This window comes from Bison bison, unplaced genomic scaffold (genome assembly GCF_000754665.1).
Source record: "Bison bison bison isolate TAMUID 2011002044 unplaced genomic scaffold, Bison_UMD1.0 scf7180017864491, whole genome shotgun sequence".
Classification (NCBI taxonomy): Eukaryota; Metazoa; Chordata; class Mammalia; order Artiodactyla; family Bovidae; genus Bison; species Bison bison.
Window position 1 is genome coordinate 1,797,377 of NW_011495050.1, and position 20,935 is coordinate 1,818,311.

At 42.1% G+C, this 20,935-nt stretch overlaps 1 protein-coding gene across 6 annotated transcripts in view; it reads right to left on the reverse strand.

The window, feature by feature from the left end:
* The window catches only part of PAG1 (phosphoprotein membrane anchor with glycosphingolipid microdomains 1), a 152,910-nt gene that overhangs the window by 26,988 nt on the left and 104,987 nt on the right, over positions 1-20,935 (reverse strand). Inside the window, exon 1 of one of the 6 annotated variants that reach the window (XM_010863404.1) lies at positions 618-908. The exons of the other annotated variants lie outside the window; for them this stretch is intronic. The gene's annotated coding sequence lies outside the window, so the exon portion shown is untranslated. Of the gene's footprint in view, positions 1-617; positions 909-20,935 lie in introns of those variants that run through there. 6 annotated transcript variants of the gene reach the window in all.

Sequence of the window (20,935 nt, forward strand, 5' to 3'; positions counted from 1 at the left end):
ATTTAAAGTACAGTTGATTTACAGTGTTAATTTCTACTGTACAATGGAGTGATACAGATATACACACACACACATTCTTTTTCATATTCTTTTCCATTATGGTCTATCCCAGGATATCAAATATAGTTCCTTGTACTACACACTAGGACCTCGTGGTTTATCCATTCTCTATATTATAATTTGTATCTACTAATCCCAAACTCCTAATCCACCCTTCCCCACCCCCTCTTCCCCCTTGGCAGCCACAAGCCTGTTTTCTATATGAGGTCAGGACTTTTAGATCTCACTCTGTTAAGCACCACGTTGCACTTTTTATTTGGTTTCGGATGCTTGGGTGATTCAGCCGCTTTTTTTCATAACAGTAAAAGACTTGGCCAAGAAAAGCCCCGCAACCTCTTTGTTGAGAGGTTCAGAAATTCACCACGTGACATAAATGCCTCTCAAATCCTCCACTCATGGATCATGATATTTAAAAGATCAGATTCATTGTAACACTTGGACTGAGGTTGGACAGCTAATTACACATGCTATAGTATCTGTCACATCCCAATTAGCTTTTACCAAGCCCTCACCTAACCCGGCTACTGCATGCAGACTGTACAACAAAGGATGCTTACCCTGGGAAAAGGAACTCTTCAGGATGGAAGAAGTAGAATTTCAGAGATTAGACTGAATTTAAGCCACGTCCCAGAGGAATCCTAGTTCATAGTGCTGGCTTCCTTGTGAGTTAGATCAACCACACCCTCTGATGTACCCGGATGTGAGCACGCTGACTTAACATTATGCCCAGGCACTAGCAAGACGGCAGCTCGACTTACTCCTCAGTGGTTAACACGTCAGGGCCATCTTTTACTCTCATACTTCCCAAATTAAAAATTTTTTTATTTATTTTTGGCTGTGCTGGGTCTTTGTTGATGTGCAGGCTTTTCTCTAGCTGTGGAGAGTGGGGGCTACTCTCTAATTGTGGAGTGCTCGCTTCTCATTGTGGTGGTGGCTTCTCTAATTGTGGAGCATGGTCTTAGGGCATTCAGGCTTCAGAGGTGAGACACACGGGCTCAGCAGTTGTGGCTCCCGGGTTCTAGAGCACAGGCTCAATAGTTGTGGCCCACGGGATCTTCCTGGACCGGGGATCACACCCATGTCTCCTGCACTGGCAGGCAGATTCTGTACCACTGAGCCACCAGAGAAGCCCTCATCTTTCCTACATTTTACAAACATTAGGGATTCTTTAGATTATAAAACTGGTCAACAAAATATGTTTCATTGACTTCTAGAAAGCAAAAATCGGCAAAAAACATCCCTGCAGGTTACTTGTCAGTGTTCCCGGAAACTACTTAGGGCTGGGGAGACAGAGGCTTGATCAGAATGAGTCAGAACTCGTTATTTAAAAAGGTATGTTCTCAGGGCTCATCATCAAGGCTTTCTGCTGGAAGGGTGTGGGCAGTGTGTGCAGATACTCAGGGAGTATGGCTCCCCAAGCCCCTTGTAGAAGAAGCAACAAGGTCATGGTCTTTGCAGAGCAGAGCTTCTCAAGTGGGGGTCCTGGAGCAGAAGCCTCATAATCACCTGGGAACTTGTTAAAAATGCAGAATTCTGGACCTTCCCTGAGGCTTATGAGTCAGAAAGTCTGGGGTGAGGCTGGGCGAGCTCTGCTTTCGCAAGCCCTCCAGGTGATGTGATGCATGCTGAAACTGGAGAAGACAGTTCTAGGACAGTACCTACTGCAGACAGAACACCTGGGGATCTTGTTAAGCTGCAGATTCTGAATCCTGTAGGCTATTATTATTATTATTTTTAGTTTTAATATTTTTTAATTGGGGCTTCCTAGGTGGTGCTTGGAGAAGGAAATGGCAACCCACTCTAGTATTCTTGCCTGGGAAATCTCATGGACCGGGAAGCCTGGAGTGCTGCAGTCCATGGAGTCGCAGTCGGACACGACTGAGCGACTGAACAACAGCAACAGGTGGCGCTAGTGGTAGAGATCCTGATTTTGGGGTTGGGAAGATCCCTTGGAGGAGGGCACAGCAACCCACTCCAGTATTCTTGCCTGGAGAATCCCATGAAGAGGAGCCTGGTGGGCTACAGTCCAAAGGGTCACAAAGAATTGGATATGACTAAAGTGGCTTAGCTGGCACCCCACTCCAGTACTGCTGCCTGGAAAATCCCAGGGACGGAGGAGCCTGGTGGGCTGCAGTCCATGGGCTCGCTGAGGGTCGGACACGACTGAGCGACTTCACTTTCACTTTTCACTTTCATGCATTGGAGAAGGAAATGGCAACCCACTCCAGTGTTCTTGCCTGGAGAATCCCAGGGACGGGGGAGCCTGGTGGGCTGCCGTCTATGGGGTCACACAGAGTCAGACACGACTGAAGTGACTTAGCAGCAGCAGCACAGTGGCTTAGCACACACACAGCCACACAATTGAAGTACAGTTGATTTACAATGTTGTGTTAATTTCTGCTACACACAAAGTGACTCAGTTTTATAGATATATATACATTTTTCATATTCTTTTCCATTATGGCTCATCTTAGGATACTGAATATGGTTTTCTGTGCTATACCGCAGGATCTTGTTTATCCATTCTACGCATAGAAGCTTGCACCTGCTAACCCTGACCTCCCACCCCATCCCCAACCCTTTCCCCCTTGGTAACCACCAGTCTGCTCTCTTGTATTCCTGTGAATCCTGTATTTCTACATGGCTCACAGGCAAGGTCTAGGCTGCTGGTCTGAGGGCCATGGATGAGTAATTCTAGTGCAGTTTCCTCTTCCTTAACTAGGCTTGAAGGGTCATCCAACCAGATCCCTGTGCTGAAACCTGACCTTCATCTTACTCAGAGTTATGTGAGATGAGGTCAGAGCTCCAGTGTCTCTGGAGCCTTCTTGCTTCCCACAGAAACACCCACACACAAGGCCGCTCTCTCCAGAGTCTAATGAGATGGCAGCGAGTGGATGAGTCGCTGGTACGTGGAGTCACAGACCCAGCTCCCACTCCATTCCTTCCCAGAGCGTCGCTGTGTGGCCTGAAATGAGCCCAAACCTCCTGTGCCTCCGTTTCTCTTTCTGAAAAGTGAGGTCACTTATAAGGTTTCTTTCCGTCTCTGAGATCCTTTTATAAAAGAAGTTGGTGATTCCTAAGTTCTGAGACACAAATCCTCAGTGGGATCAATAGTTTCAACTTCCCAGGAAGCACAGTCTTAGTGATTCATGGAAAACATGACGAGGTCACACGTGTCTGGAGGGGACATCACGGGTGGACTTTTTTCTGGCTGCCCTGAGTCTTGGTTATGGCACGTCCTTTTTCCGGTTTCAGGGTGCAGCGGCTTCTCTTGTTGTGGGGGCACGGGCTCTAGAAGGGCTCTGAAGTTGTGGTGCACAGGCTTACTGGCCCCATGGCATGTGGGATCCTAGTCCCTGATCAGGGATTGAACTTGTGTCTCCTGCACTGGATGGTGGATTCTTTTTTTTTTGGAAAAAACAAAACAAAACTTTACTGAGTCACAGCCAGCTGTAAATGTGTCACTGTGAGAGCACGTGGATGGTGGATTCTTAACCGCTGGCCCACCAGGGAAGTCCCCCTCATGTGAGGTCTTTAAGGTCAGTGTCCAGTGTCAGAAGTAAATTCCAACAACCCCTGAAACATCAACAGCACTTCTGACAATACTGGGCTTCCCAGGTGGCACAGCAGGTAAAGAATCTGCCTGCCAATGCAGGAGAAGCAAGAGAGGTGGGTTCGATCCCTGGGTCAGAAAGGTCCTCTGGAGGAGGAAACGGCAACCCACTCCAGTATTCTTGCCTGGAGAACCCCACAGACAGAGGAGCCTGGCAGGGTATAGTCCGTGGGGTCACAAAGAGTCAGACGCGACTGAGCACGCATGCATGCTGGGAACACCAGCACGACACACTGGCTGTAGGGCTGACGGGGAAGTCTCTTCATTTTTTCATTAATGTCCAGTTGATATATTTACACATTTACGATTCATACTTATAAAAGCCTTTCAACAAAATGCGAGGATCAAATCAAAATATGAAGATGGGCACACACAAATATGGAAAGAGAAGATGCTGCTGCTGGAAGCTGCAGAGGCTTTTTAAGGCATTTGTCCCGAATTAGGAAAATCTTACAGAGAAAAGTTTGAAAGTGATCCATCTAATTTCCAATCTCAGTATTTGATAAGCCTGAGGTGCTTCCAAAGATGACACAACATCCTGGAGACTTTCTCTGTCTCTATTATTAAAGATGCTCAGCTCTTCGCGTTGGTTTCATTGGTCTCTTGACCACCAACAGTTCTTACTCTTTGATTCTAAGGCACAAGCTGTATTTTACTCTGACACTCCGTAATTCATTGAATGAATAATTGGTAAATATCTACTCTGACAAGCACTGCTTCATCTTCAAATCACACCTTGAATATGAGATGACACTGGTCTGATGCAATTCAGTGGTAAAATTCAACTGGCAAGAGGTGAAAAATCTCTAGAATTAAGTCCCTAATACATAGGGCTTCCCTAGTGGCTCAGATGGCAAAGAATCTGCCTGCAATGCAGGATACCTGGGTTGGATCCCTGGTTGGGAAGATTCCCTGGAGAAGGAAATGGCTACCCACTCCAGTATTCTTGCCTGGAGAATCCCATGGACAGAGAAGCCTGGCGGGCTGTGGTCTCTGGGGTCGCAAAGAGTCGAACACGACTGAGCAACTAACACTTTCATTTTCCCTAATACAGAGATATATTTTGATCAAAGATGAAAAACAATTTACCACTGAATTCCAAGCATGGGAAGTTAGGAAAAAACAGAGCCAGAAGGCCTTTCACTTCCACCATGTTGCATGAGAAGCCACATCTAGTGGTAATAATTGTAGCGTGATTCTGTTCGGCTTGACAGCAGAGGCGCCACCGCATCAACGCAGCTGCAGTGCCCTTGGACTGATGTTGTTTCAAGCTGAGAACTGCCCTCATTGTGTCTGGTGGATTCCAAAGACAGCCTTTGCATGCTCACAGGGTGGACAGGACCGCCTCTGGGCACCCACGCACACACTCATCACAGTCAGGGTCAGCCAGCCACTGAGGATGGGTCAGATTCAAGGACCCGGGAGGGCACCTGTAAAGAGTACCCCCCATTCTGCCGACCCCTCACCCGGAATGGAGGAAAACGGCTTTCACTTTACAGTTAAAGCAAAGCTTAAACAAACAAAAAAAAGATGTTCAGGAAAGAAGTGGCGCATGCATTTAAAATCCCACTGAGGCATATGTGATGGAGCGGAGCAAGTCACCTGGGGAGGAGAAAGGAGGGAGGAAGAAGGTGAGAGGGCTGAGGGCAGAGAGCAGACGCACTGCATGTGGAGGGGGGCAAGGGGAACAGACTCAGCACTTTTCTGGAAATTCTTTTCTGCTTTACCACTTTGTCTACAGCTGACCTTACTCCATGGGTTACTTTGGGAGTTTAAGAATGATGTGTGTACATCCACGATACTTCAGTACATCTATTTTCTTCTCCTCCTTTGCACAGTTTTGGGAAGTTAACACTCTGTTGATGGAGGTAGGGGAGGTGAGTGTGCGAGAATAAAAACCCCTGTGGAGATCCTGTTCTTACTAAGTGACTAAGCATGGAAACTGCCACGTTCTTTGGACGAGGTCCCTGTTCATTAAAAAGGCGTAAATATCATGACAGCCAAACACACTTTGAACCAGATACAAAAGGCAATATGGAGTATTTAAGAAAATGTGGTAAGAAGATTTAAGATGTCACACACAACACACACACCCACACACAACGGACTATTACTCAGCCACAAACAAGAACGAAATAATGCCATTTGTAGCAACATGGATGGAGCTAGATATTATCAGGCTAAGTGAAGTAGCTCAGAGAAAGACAAATACATGCTATGGCTTACATGCGGAATCTAAAAAATAATACAAATGAACCTATATACAGAGTAGAATCAGACTCACAGACAGAGAAAACAAACTTACAGTTACCAACACGGAAAGCAGGGGTTGAGGGGGAATAAATTAGGAGTTTGGGATTAACAAAGACATACTGCTAAGTGTAAAACAGATTAGCAACAGAGATTTACTGCATAGCACAGAGAAGTAGAAAATAATCTGAAAAAAAAAAAAAAACCATATATAACTGAATCACTTTGCTGTACATCTGAAACTAACACAATATTGTATATTGACTATATTTCAATTGAAAAATCTTGTTTCAAAATAAAAGGCAATAACGGGTAAACTGCAGGATCCTGAGTAGAGACATGACAAGTATATCTCACTTGTGAGCACGAGAATATTTTCTCAACTTTGATGGCGGAGTTTTCTGCCTAGGGCCCTACTGAATGAACAACTAGCCTTGACTGGTATCAGAGGGCGTGGCCTCCAGGCTGCCTCCATCTATCAGCCCCATGGGTCTCACGTGGCTTCCTTCTCAGGTCACGTGAGAGCATCAACCATTGTACAGATCCCCCCCAGGACTCCTCAGTCCTGCTCACTACCCCTGGGACACGTGTTACACTGCTGATGCCCAGGCCTGACCCTCAGATATTCTGGCAGATATTCAAGGCCCAAGAATCTGTTTTTTAAACGTGTGTCCTAAGTGATCCTGAAGTAAGCAGTTCACTGAAAACCCTGGGCTCAGGATTTGCTATAAGCTCTAAGGGAATCCCAGTGAGGTGGGAGTTACTTTTCAAGTCTTTAGACGTTCAGAATTATTCAAAACTAACATGACATTGGAAAAGACCCTGATGCTGGGAGGGATTGGGGGCAGGAGGAGAAGGGGACGACAGAAGTTGAGACGGCTGGATGGCATCACCGACTTGATGGACATGAGTTTGAGTGAACTCTGAAAGTTGGTGATGGACAGGGAGGCCTGATGTGCTGCGATTGATGGGGTCACAAAGAATCAGACACGACTGAGCAACTGAACTGAACTGAACTGAACATAGCATTTGGCCAGGGGAATCATTGTAGATGGAATTAGGAAAGAGTGAGAGGAACATCTGTATGAATATGGCTTCTACAAGCTGTATCATTTTCATTGGCTCATCCTAGGAAAGGAAAAATCTATTCCTGTGTTGGAGTCCCAGCGGGCAGGGGTAGTGGAATCCTGAAATCCACTGGGAGCCCTCTGGAGGGCATTTTCTTCCTTACAATGCCACGTAGCTAATGTGATTATAAGACCTAATGAACTGAGACGAATGCAATTTTGAAAATCTTCATAGCTAATGAAAATCACATCTTCTCCCTTAAGATTCCCCCCTCTTCTTTTCCTGTTTGTAAATCATGAATGAAATGAAGTCATGGGTTAAGGCTGTGTTTAAGAAGAGTCTTTTATAATTTGTAGACTTTGACATTTTAAATGTCACAGTGGTCTCCAAGTAGAAGGGTCACATTTGGAATTTACATTAGATGCCAATAAAATGTAAACTTTTTGGAGAGACCTAGAACATGGATTTATAACACTGATATTTAAGAGAGTTGTTTTTCCTGCTAGTTCAAAGAATTTTGTACGTCACGGTGTCAATGTCGTCACTCTGCCCCAATTTTCATTTTTTTTTTTCCTTGAAATTAGAGAGCAATAAAATGAGAGCTAATATCAGGGTATGGCTTTGACCTCACCCCACTGCTCTGTCCTATGTTTTGACCCCTTTTGGGGAAGGAACATTTCAAAGGCATAAAATTGAGAAGTAGAGGAGTGGCCTATGGTGAAATGGTAGACTGGGAGAGGTGCACCTTAGAGACGTACTGGGGTAAATTCAGGAAAAGGTGCAAGCCACCTCTACCCAACTGACCAAGTTACCCAATTTTAACTTTTATTTGTTAATAAAAGAAACACAGATATTTATGGAGTATGCGTGCATGATAAGTCTCTTCAGTTGTGTCCAACTCTTTGCGACCCTATGGACTGCAGTCCACCAGGCTCCTCTGTCCACAGGGATTCTCCAGGTAATACTGGAATGGGTTGCCATGCCCTCCTCCAGGGCATCTTCCCGACCCAGGAATCAAACCCACATCTCTTATGTCTTCTACATTAGCAGGCAGGCTCTTTACCACTAGCGCCACCTGGGAAGCCCAGGTAAAACTATTCAGAACTTAAAATATGGAATATGGGAACTCAAAGAAATGTCGCACCTGGAGTCAAAAATTTGCATTCACTCTTCTCCACCACTGAGACTGTGAGTAGCTCTGATTGTACTAACAGCACAGACCTTAGCATGTAAGTGAGGTGTCCCCAGAGGTGTGGAGTGTGCACTGCATAGCCATAATAGCAGCTCTATAGATGCGGACTGTGGAAATAGAATAGTGGACGTTGATCCTGAGAAGGTCACTATTTCTCACGCTTCTACTATAGGAAAACTTCAAGAAAAATATACTTAGAAAATGGAACAATAAGGTGTGTTTTCTGGACAAGAGGAAAACTCTTTTAGAAAAATTGAAGTAGTCACACCTATTTATTGCTATTTGGAAAATAAGTTAGCAGTTATCATTTTAGTTCATTAGATTAAAAAAAATCTAAGCCAAGTGGCTTCATTCCAGTTCTTTTGGTAAACAATTATTTCTAATGGTTACGTGATTTCTCAACACTATAAAACAGTACATTATTATACTTTAAATTTAAGAGAGTCTTTTTTACGTTATTTTTCTTAAGCCTTTCCCCAAACTCTCTGAAATCCTAATTCATCCAGTTTTTTAATACACTGTCATATTACATTAGGAACAAGCAAATTTCAGTGACAACTGGTCCACTGGCAGCCACTGACACATTGTGCTTCATCTTACTGAGAACGTGACTGAGAATAATCATATGTATGATATATATGATAATCATACATAGAATATATTAATATTTATTAATGTGTATGTATATATGTGTGCATATCTAATTATGGTCTTGATTTGCATTGCTTTCATGATTAGTGATGTCAAGCACTCTCATATACCTGTGGGCATCTGTATGTCTGTTGGAGACATTTCTGTTCAGGTCTTTTGTCCATTTTTTAATTGAGCTCTTTTACTATTGAGTTATAGGAGTTCCTGATATACTCTGGAATATAATGTAGTATAATATGGAATAATATAATATGGAATACAATGTATTCTGGAGCTCCTTTCCAGTTATAAAGTTGGTAAATATTTCTTCCCTTTCCACAGGTTGCCTTTTCACTCTGTGGCTTGTTTTCTTTGTCATGCAGATTTTTTTGAGTTTGATGTAATTTCACTTATCTATTTTTACTTTGTTGCTGTGCTTTTGGTGTCATATTCAAGAAATCATTTCCTAGACCAGTGACATGATTTCTTCTGATAGATTTACAGTGTCAGGTCTTACACACTGAAGACTTTAATCCATTTTGAGAGAATGTATGGGTATGGTGTAAGAGAAGGGTGCAATTTTATTTTTTCACATGTGGATATCCATTTTCCCCAGCACTATTTGTTGAAGAGACTATCCTTTTCCTACTGTGCAGTATTGGCAGACTTGTTGAAAATCAATTAACCGTATATGTGCAGGTTAATTTGGGGGATTTCTACTGTGTTTCATTGGTATATATGCCTGTTTTATGCCAGTACCATGCAGTTTTAATTATGTTTGCTTTGTAATGTATTTTGAAATAGGAACCTGAAGCTCATCACAGGATGAATTCATAAATAAAATTTGGTATATGTATACAGTGGAATATTATTCAGCCTTAAAAACAGAAGGAAGTAAAAAAAGCAGAAAGAAATCAGATTCTTTACCTATATAGATTATTACAAAATAGTAAGAATCTGGAAAAGAATGAATATATGTACATGTGTAACTGAATCCTTCTGCTGTACACCTGAAACCAACACAACAATATTTGTCAACTATACTCCAATTAAAAAAAAACACCAGAAAAAAAAGAACAATTTTAGATGCTCTGCGACATTCACTTCCACAAGTCTTTGATTCTGTAGCCAGGATCCAAGATACCAAGGTGTATGATTCCAGCACAGTCTCGAACTAGCACTGCTCTCCCAGTACTAGTACGAACTCTCCCAGATTGTGTCCTAGTAGCTACCACTGTAAGATTAGGCAGGGTAGCGATAGACTAAAAAATAAAATTCCAATCTTTCACATTATTAACCAAGTTGTAATCGGATGTCTTTTCCCCCAATTTATCACTGGATATGGCTTTTAGATGAACTGAAGGCTACCTTCTTGCCAATGCAAACTGGAAGACAAATATCCTCTATCTTGTGGCTGACACTGTCCACTGTCATGAGCCAGTGGGTAGACTGGAAAGCAGCTGAACCCACTGACTAATTAATGTCATAAAAGGTGTCTATTATCAAATATTAAGAGGGAACTGTCATGATTTATCTGTAGTTTTCTGTAAAACTATGAATTATATTGTTCTATTGTGTAGTATATAAAGCTTTGTGTGATAAACTCAGAGATTTCAGTGCTTAGAAGGCGTTTTTTTTTTTTTTTAATCCTGGTAAGTTAGCTTTCTTTTTCTTATAAAAACTAATATACATATAAAAATTATATTTCCTTTTCTCTGGCTGGAAGCTAAATGCTGTAATTATCCTTCAATTATAGCAATTACCTTAGTCTAGCTCTTTCTTTCCTCTCTCTACCATCAACCTCAATTACAAGTTTTTTATTTCACACATTTTCAAGTCTTATAGAAGTGTTTTTATTATAATAACCTCAATATTTCTTAGAAGCGGATCTTAATTTCTAAATATTGTATATATTAAGATTTAAATTTAATTGCCATGTACTATTCCTTTAATGATTTAAAGAACTTTCAATGTCCAGATGCATTTTTAAAAAGCAAAGGATGAAAGAAGGAAGGAAGAAAGGAAAGAAGGAAGATCTTCTCACTAAATTAATCTTTAGGATCATAAGTTCTGATCTCTACTCTAAGAGAATAATGAAAGGAGTATTCAGATGATATATGAGATGCAGACTAAGAAGATTAAAATCAAACTAACTTTATCCTAAAGGCTACAGAGAATGATTAAATTCTTATAAATTAGACTAGAATATTCACCCCTGCCTATACATTAGAATCACTTGGGATACCTTTTACAACATCCTAATGCCCAGGTCTAAGCCCAGAAATTGATTTAATTAAGTAGAGATTTGGTCTGGATATTTATAGTTGTAAATGTGTCCCCAGAACATCTGAATATAGTTTTGGCTGAGAATCACTCACCTAGACTATTCATTCATACTTCTAAGCTCTTAACTGACAAATCCGACTTCATTTTATTTCCTACATTATTGGAACATAACATAGTCAGGATATGACAATGTGAAACAGATATAGCTCACCTTTCCTCTTCCCATGCAAGTCCACACTGGGAACCACGCAAAGCAAGGTTTTTGCAGCACTTGTATAACCTCAACACCCAGACCCAAACATAGCATTATAGTCTATTCCAGAAGGTAGAATCTGACCTTGCAACATAAAGACACAGACTCAGAAGTGCACTGAGCTATGTTGATTGTCTGCTAGATTATGTCTACATGTTTATCTGTGCATCTCTCAAATATGGATCTAAAAATTGTATGACTGAACATAATTCATTGGATAAATTAAAATAGCATTATTTCAAAGTATTTTCAAATGTAAAGATTTCAATAAGAAATTCTTGTCTGTTACTGGTTCTCACATGCTGTTTGTGGCTGCATATCAAAGTTGATCTAAACACTCATTAAAATTATCTGTCCATTTACAAAATGATCCATAATTCTCAGAGGTAAAGAAGGTACTAGAAGCCAATACATTATTATGACAATACCTTTCTTTATGTTTTCAGCTACTTGAATTTTTCTTTTGATCTTTATTACTTAAACAGACACAACATACTGTTCAGGTCATTTTAACAAGCAATTTACTGAAAGATGACCATGGATAAGGCAGGCCCAAGCCTCCCTCCCCCAGCTTCAGCTGGTTCCTTAGTCTCCTAGGCCATGACCTTTCAAAACCCAGGGCTATTTCTTTCTAGCTCTTGGACATATTGAGCAAAGTCAAAGTTGCTCAGTCGTGTCTGACTCTAGGTTGATTCTATGGATTGTATGTAGCCTGCCAGGCTCCTCTGTCCTTGGAATTCTCCAGTCAAGAATACTGGAGTGAGTAGCCGTTCCCTTCTCCAGGGAATCTTCCCAACCCAGGGATCAAACCCAGGTCTCCCACATTGCAGGCAGATTCTTTACTGTCTGAGCCACCAGGGAAGCCCCATCCTTTTATATTAGCTGTTTATCTACTGGAACAATCATATTTTGGGCCATCACACCACTGATTTCCCCTTCCTTTTCTTCATCCTGTTCAGGTATCATGTTCTCAGAGAAGTCTTCTCTGATCAACCATCCCACACCCATCTTGTGCACCCCCAGCTCAGCCTTATCTCGTCACCCCCTCTTCCTTTCCTGATGTGTGTGTGTGCTGAGTCACTTCAGTCATGTCCAACTCTTTGCAACACTATGGATTATAGCCTGCCAAGCTCCTCTGTCCATGGGATTCTCCAGCAAGAATATTAGAGTGGGCTGCCATGCCCTCCTCCAGGGGGATATACTCAGGGATAGAGCCCATGTCTCTTACGTCTCCTGCATTGGCACGCAGGTTCTTGACCGCTAGCACCACCTGGGAAGCCTTTCTTAATACTTCATCTGAAAGCATCTTATGTACTGGTCTTAGTGTTCATGGTTGGGGGATGCACTCTAGAACACATAGCCTCCCTGAGCACAGGATCTATGTCTTGACAAGCAGTAACTGCAGCACTGACAACAGTTACATGCACTCAGTAAGTATCAATGGTGTGAATGAATGCATGCCTTTGCAGTCTTACCAAGAATAGTTCCCAAAACAGTCCTGTACTTTTAAAGACTGAAACTACTGAACAGATAATAAATGAGTGGGTACAGCTGCCATTTTAACCTATAGCTCCCCTCACAATATGCACGTGTTAGGATTTTAATTAGACCCACAGTGGCAGCCACGTCTGCACAGAAGGCGATTTGTACCCTGTGGCTTTGTTGGCTCTCAGTTTCTGCCAGAGAGAGCTTCTCTTTTTGCAATCTTGGCTGTTCCTTTCACTTCCCAGCAGAAAGCGGCTAGACATTAATGCCTGAAACTGCACTTCTAATGGTCTGTAGAGGTTTCTTTAGACCACTTTACTGGGGTAACTGTGTTTACTTAGCATAGGGTCCTCAGTCTACCATGCAAAAGTTTTGGGGTCTCTTGTTATTGTTCATCCCCACACATGTCTGGTCTGGGATTGAAGTTACATTGCAAATAGCATCCACTTAATGCTGATGGGTTTGTTACATACAGCCTAGGATCTTTTGTCAGTAATCTTATCCTTCCATTACTACCATGTGATATGAACAGTACTGGCCAGGAACTCAGCTGTCATGTCTCCAGGACAAATCCTCTTGACATATGGAATCGACAGTTGGAAGCTGCCTCTATTTCGAGGCGCTTCTGTTTGGTCTGGGTTAGCACTTTAAGCCATATTGATACCACACTCTGCCAGCCTTCCAAATAGGCACCTAGGTTTGCATGTCAGCTCCATTCAGCATCTTCAGCATTTCCGTTTTGCATTCAGTGTAGAAAATTCTATTTGCTATCACTAACAAAGTCAGTTACATTTGTATCTTGTGAAACATGCATAGTTTGGTGCCCTTGCTCAGAAAATGCACGCGATAGATACATATTCATTCCTTCTGTTGCTTTCCTGGCTATTTTAACAACTTATTTTATTCAAAGATATACTTAAAGAAGAATCTGCATCTGTTAAAGACTCAATGTACCTAAAGTATTCAAATGTACACCCGGCGTCTGGTTATTTCTCTTTGTTAGCTAACTGGAGTTATGTTAAATTCAAACAACAAATTGTAATCATTATAAGTATCAGAATAAGCTGTTTCAATGCAAGACATCTGATGACAGTATAAAGTTCTAAGAGATCTTGCTTTAACCAAATCAGACATATATAAAAATTTGTATTCGTAAGAGTGGTATTATGAAATAGTATGAATATTTTCCACAGATACTGTTTTAAATGATGATTGATTCAAATTTCTTTAAGATATAATGTGATTTCAAACAGCCTTTCACAGAAATGTACAGGAACCTGTGTAATGCCATGAGGAGGCCATGAACAGACACAAAGCCAACCCAGAAACTAATGACTGCTTCTCAGCAGTGACACAAGGCTGTTCAAACTGCAGGGCTGGGGCTGATGGGAAACCAGTGAGGGAGTCGGGATGACCACACCTGAAGCCCTGATGAATCTTTAAGCCGTGCAAAGAGCCACAGGCGGACACCGGGTTGTGTGATGTAAGAGGAGGTGGAACTATGAAGCCACCCTGCCAAAAACGTGGGCCTGAACTGATTACGCCTCCTGACTCGCCACCAGGCTTTTACTTATTTTTATTTTCACTTATTTATGTTTTTAAAAAACTTATCTGTCTGTGCTGGCTCTTAGCTGTGGCACACAGGATCTTTAGTTGCAGCATATAGGATCTAGTTCCCTGACCAAGGATTGAACCCTATATGTGACTATCTTTATTAAAAAAAATCAATACATTTTATATGTGCAACTTAAGTAACCACCCATAATGACTGTCATCAATGTGTCCATTAGAATGCCATCATATTGAGTGGAAGGAAATGAGAATGACAGTTTGGTGGTAACTACACATTTGAGAAGACACTCCTGGAGCCTCCCTCCTCTCCCTGGTTATGAAACACAGTAAGTCCTCTACACACTAATGAGTTCCCTTTCAGGAACGAGTTCATAAGTTCAATTTGTTTGTAAGTTCAACAAAACCTAGGTACCCAACTAACAACACAATTGGCTATATAGTGTTATACTTAGGTTTACAAAACTTTTCACACAAATAATAAATTAAAAAAACCCACAAAAAATCAAGTAAACATTTAAAGTCTTACAGTACAATACCTTGGAAATTACAGTAGTACAGTACCACAGCTAGCATACAGGGGCTGGCATCGAGTAAACAGGCAAGAAGAGTTACTGGCTGGAGGAGGGAGTGGAGGTGAAGATGGGAGAGCTGAAGGACTGTCAACAACAGCCGATGGAGGGCAGGCTGCAATGTCACTCACACCTGACATTGACGGAACACACGTCTGCATCTTTGAAAGATACAACTTGAAGGTTTGTATGTAGGAGACTCACTGTACTGTGATCCTTGTTCTTTGGAGTTCAGTCTTAGGCTTTATTACTTACTTTGCCTCATATTTGCTTCTTGACGTTTTAGCCATACCCATGAATTCAATTCCCTTCGTGTTTCCTTGATGCCCTATTTGTTCTGTTGTTTAGTTGCTGAGTCATGTCTGACTCTTTCGTGCCTCCAGCCGAAACCTCTATTCTGAGCTCTGGAGTCCAGACCCAGCTGCAATGGGCCCACCGCACCAGCATGTTTTCAGGCCCCCAGCTTCTGCGCATGTGCCTGCTGGACCCTCCTTTCCACCCCATTTCCTCTGTGAATGGTGCTACCTTCAGCTCCCTGTGCAAGCTCACCTGCCAGGGTCCTCCCTTTACCACCCTCTCGGTTTTCCCCCACGTCCAATCCAACACAGCGAGCCCTCTTGGTTTCATCTCCGAGATGACTTTCAAATCCATCTCTTCAGCTGGTCTCTGCACCCTCCTCAAGTACAATATCTCTTGTCTTGGCCACTGGACTCACCCTGCTGCCTTCCAGTTCCTTCTTCAAACCCCAGCCAGGGGGATCTTTCCAAAAACAAAATCTGATCACACCGAGTCCTCTGCTTAAAATCCTTTAATAGTTTTCCACTGATTAAAGCGTACAGGAAATGAAATCACATCAAGTAGCTGCCACTTCCTGTAAGTTCTGGATGTGGCCTCCCTCCTTCTTCTCACTCTACTGTCTGTCTCCATCTCACTCACTTAGTCTTTATCCGGAACCTCTTCAGCCCCACCAGAGCCCTTCTCCTAGTTCAGTTCTAACCCCCATCAGACGACAGGAAGGCCCTCCCATGCACAGGGCCACTGCTCATTGCGATGCGCGTTTCTCCTTCACAATGCCTCTTTTTCCTATGCCCACGTATTTGTGCCACAGGTTTGACTAATACTTGCCACACCTTCCAGATTGTATGGGAACCCTGTTATGAAACCGCACCTGAGCTACTAGTCAGTAGATACTGTACTTTGTCATCCAGTAGCACTTGACAATCTCTCCTCCAGTCATGCTTGAGTAATCTCGCTGAATCCGGAGATTCTAGTCTGTATTGACTTTTGTTTGTTTTTGTTTCCATAGTTAGTTGTGATGTACGAGATCAGATTTAAAAGAGGCCCCAAGTGCACAGAGCCTGGCAGGTAATGTAAACACCGAGGCAGGCCAGGTTAACCATGTGGAAATATTTTTCTCCTTCTCAAGGAAGCATGGTGTTTCTCATTTTTCTTTAAAGATGTGATCCGCTCATTCTAACTTTCATTTCTTCTTTACCTTAAGAAAATCACAGGACAAAACTAATGGGAAATGGTTATCAACACTCAATTTGATGGTTGGGGAATAACAAAGCAGGGTGGGGCTGGGGCAAATTATTATTCTACACCCTTCAAGTTGAGTGTGGGTTGCCATTCTTTCAAGAGACAAAAGGAACAAAGTTCTATAGTTTTAAAAAACAGAACGTATATATACGTGTGCATGCGTGCTAAGTCGCTTCAGTCTTGTCCAACTCTTTGTAACCCCATGGACTATAGCCCGATAGGCTCCTGTGTCCCTGTATCCATGGGATTCCCCAGGCAAAGATATTGGAGTGGGTTGCCACTTCCTCCTCCAGGGGATCTTCCGGACCCAGGGCTCGAACCTGTGTCTCATGTCTCCTGCATTGGCAGGCAGGTTCTTTACCACCTGGGAAGCCCATATAGATATGTGAAATAGAACTAGTATTCATGTTTTATTAATCATCTTCTAAAATCTGAAGGATTAAATACATTGTTTACTAAATTTGTGGATGGCTTTCAATTAAATAGGGGTTCCCACAACTCTTAAGGCATATATTTAATATAAAATGTTTAACATATTATAAATCCTTTACACTAATAATATTAAAAACCTGAGACTGTCCACAGGTTTTTGAGATTAAGTCCAACATATCTGCATTACATTTTAATTTGTAAAAAATAAAGTTGCAGGAATTTAAGATACTTGCAGGGTTTGCATGGGTAAATTTTTCTTATCCTGGATTTAGAAACCTTTCTACAACTTCTAGTTTTTCAAACAAATGTCAAAAATGGGGAATTCCCCTTAAAGATATTATATATAAATAAAGTTATCAAATTTAGAATAGCAAACCCCAGATGGTCTACCAGCATCAACGAAACCACTTTCCTTGCCAACATGAAATTCAGAAAGCAGAAATCATTCTCAGGCATACAGAGACAGACATCAAGTCCACAAATACTTGTGGCCATATGCTCAGTTCCAGGTTAGGTACTTTATTACACAGCCCATAAAACATTACTTTAAAAACAAACACTCAGTGTTCAGAATGAACACTGTTTAGTTGTTATGGAACGAGAGACCCCTGCTCTTGTGTTTTAGAGGGAGAGACAGTGGTCAGTACACACACGATGGATGGAATTTAAAAGCACAATCAAAGCTATCAGCAAACTTGTCTGGATTGGGTAGATTTGGACTTTTTACCTTCTATTGCCTTTTTCTTTCTGATAATCTGTTTAACCTACAGACTTCCCTGGTAGCTCAGGTGGGAAAGAATCCACCTGCAATGCAGGACACCTGGGTTCGATCCCTGGGTTGGAAAGATCCCCTGGAGAAGGGAATGGCAACCCACTCTGGTATTCTTGTGTGGAGAATTCCATGGACAGAGGAGCCTGGCAGGCTACGGTCTATGGGGTCGCAAAGAGTCGAACATGACTGAGTGACTAATACTTTCACTTCACTTTCTTTTATCCTGCATTTCTGGGATTCAATATTTGGGACTATGAATGTGACAGAACCACCATGGAAACATAAGTATCTTTGTAGGATCATGGTTGATGGAGTAGGAACTGAGGCTTATAGAGTTTTCCATCATCCCCGTCTCTATCCTTGACTCCCCATCACTCAGAGAGAAAGTGAGAGAGATGAGGATGAGAGCCATGGGTCTCAATCACTCCACCATTAGGACTTTCTAAAATCATAAAAGAAACTGCAATAGAGTGGAAACTCAGTGCTTGAAAGCTAAGTGTAAGCAGATAGATGGCTTTTTGAAGGTCCTGGGGCTCCTGGAGAGTGGGGGGGCTGGGTGATGCAAGCTGGGCTCAGGCTGCAGGGCCCAGTGATCATGGGACATATCTTTGTTGTCGCTGTTGTTGTTGAGTTGCTAAGTCGTGTCTGACTCTTTTGCTACTTCATGGACTACAGCCTGCCAGGCTCCTCTGTCCATGGGATTCTCCAGGCAAGAATACTGAAGTAGGCTGCCATTTTCTTCTCCAGGGGATCTTCCCAACCCAGGGATCAAACCTGCGTCTCCTGCATTAGCAGGCAGATTCTTTACCTTAAAGAGCTTCAAGTTCCACAGTTTTAAAAAGCAGACACCATCCTCAATGAACATTTGCCCTATTTCTATCCTGTACATTCCTGAATAACCTTTGATGCTCTATTTATTTCAAAGGAGATAGTTGTTTTTTTTTTGACCCAGTTAATATCACTGATTACGGATATTCTAGCCGCTACATAAATGAATCTCCACTGAGTCCAATTTGTGGGATCCAAGAGCAGTTTGTGGATCAATCTGGAATTATATGGGGCTTGGCTGGTTTTGTGAAAATAGTTATAACACAACAGTGAAAGAAATCAATAAAGATTTATTAAGGTTTTGCTTCCTTTGCATAGGTTTAAAAATAAGTTCTGACCCCTTAAAAAGGCTTTTAATATTTTGGGAGTTGAAATATCACACTTTACTGTCTCTGATTCTTTTCCTGAGTTGACCCTTCATAGCGATTAAATATGTCTTTTTCCTGAACAGCTGTGACTTTGTCTGGCTTCGGCTGCCAGGCTTTGTTCGCTTCTTCAGGTGACGACACCTGAATTCTGTGCCAAGGTGCACATGCCGTCGTAGACAATGTGCTTTCCGCTACTTATATTATCTTTCTGCAACAGAGAAAAAAATATATAACATTTAATCTTTGCAAATAGCATTTGGAGGCTCATTTGATACTCTTTACAAGTAGGCAATTAAAGAACTTGCCTCAAAAATCTGATTTTTAATATATGTAAGGGAAAATTAACAGCTTCTACTTATTCAACATCCACTGCTTGCCAGATTCTTTTTAACTTGGAGCCTCACCAAGACAGCCGAAGAACTGATGCTTTCAAATTGTGGTGCTGAGAAGACCCTTGGACTACAAGAAGATCAAACCAGTCAATCCCAAAGGAAATTCAATCCTGAATATCCATTGGAAGGACTGATGCTGAAGCTGAATCTCCAAAACTCTGGCCATCTGATGTGAAGAGCTGACTCACTGGAAAAGACCCTGATGCTGGGAAAAACTGAAGGCAGGAGAAGGGGGCAGCAGAGGATGAGATAGCATCACTGACTCAGTGGACATGAATCTGAGCAAACTCTGGGAGTTAGTGAAGGACAGGGGAGCCTGGAGTGCTACAGTCCACGGGTTCACAAGAGTTGGACAACAATTATTTACCTAGAAAGATTGTTATATTTCACTTACTCTTCATAGGATTGTTGTGAGCTACAGGTAGGTGTAGAAGATTGTATTAGTGGCCACAAGTCTACCCCTCCCAGTATCTTCACTCCTTGCACTGTGACTTTGTAGCTCCTTCCAGTGATGAAAATGTATATTTCTAAACCCTTAATTTCTGGCAAGCCTTTGGGTTAGGTTTGGGCTGGCCTTTGTCTCATGGAATGCAGTGCAAGCAACAGAGTACCAGTTCTGAACCAAGACTATAGCTTTGCATGTTTCGGCTCTCACTCTTGGAACTTTGCTGATGCTCCCTGTGAATAAGTCCAGACCAGGCTGTTGAATGAGACACATGTGGCCTCACTGTCCCTCTGTAGTCAGCCTCACTGTCCCTCTGTAGTCAGTCAATTGCCAGAAGCTGAGATTGGAAGCTGACTATAGACACATATGTGAACCCAACTGAAACCAAAAGAACTGAGTCATGCCAAACATAAACCCAGACAGTTCAGGAGCTAAGTAAATGGTGGTTGTTTTAAGCTGTTAAACTGGGAGTGCTTTGTTATGCAGCAAAGCGAACTGATAAAAACAGGCATTATTCTCATCATTGTACTAAAGAGAGGTACAGAAAGGTTAGTAACTTGTGCAAGGTCACTTAACCAGTAAAGTGGGAAAGCTATCAAGTATTACATCTGTCTCATGGGCCTACACTCTCAGTTCCATTGTGCTGACTCTTTTGATACAAATGAAAACGCCTACCTTAAGTGCCTCCTACAGGCTCTGTGTTGGGCTAGATATATTTCCTACATTTAAGAAACTTAAAATCTCCATTTTGTTTTTCACTAAGCAAACTGCAATGTGATACTTTTGTCCATTCTAGTGCTTTCATCTCAAATATATTTTAAATTTATTTTTCACCTTTTAAACCAGATCAAATGCAACCACCTCTCAGAAACCTTCCTTGTGTCCAAGACAGAATTAGAGTTTCCCACCTGTGGTTGACTGCAAAAATAACCACCATTACTCACTCCTTCCTTTATCCTCACCCTTTGTAATATGACTTTTCATATCATATAAAGGAGATAAAATCTACTTCCCTACCCCTTGAATCTAGACTGGACTTGTGACTAACTTTGGGCAATAAATGTGGCAGCCATGCATGATATGGTTTCAGTTTTGAGACGAAGCCTAAGAGGCCTTGCTTACATGCATTCATTTTATAGGTGACCCTAACTGCATCATGTGAACAAGACTAGGCTAGCCCT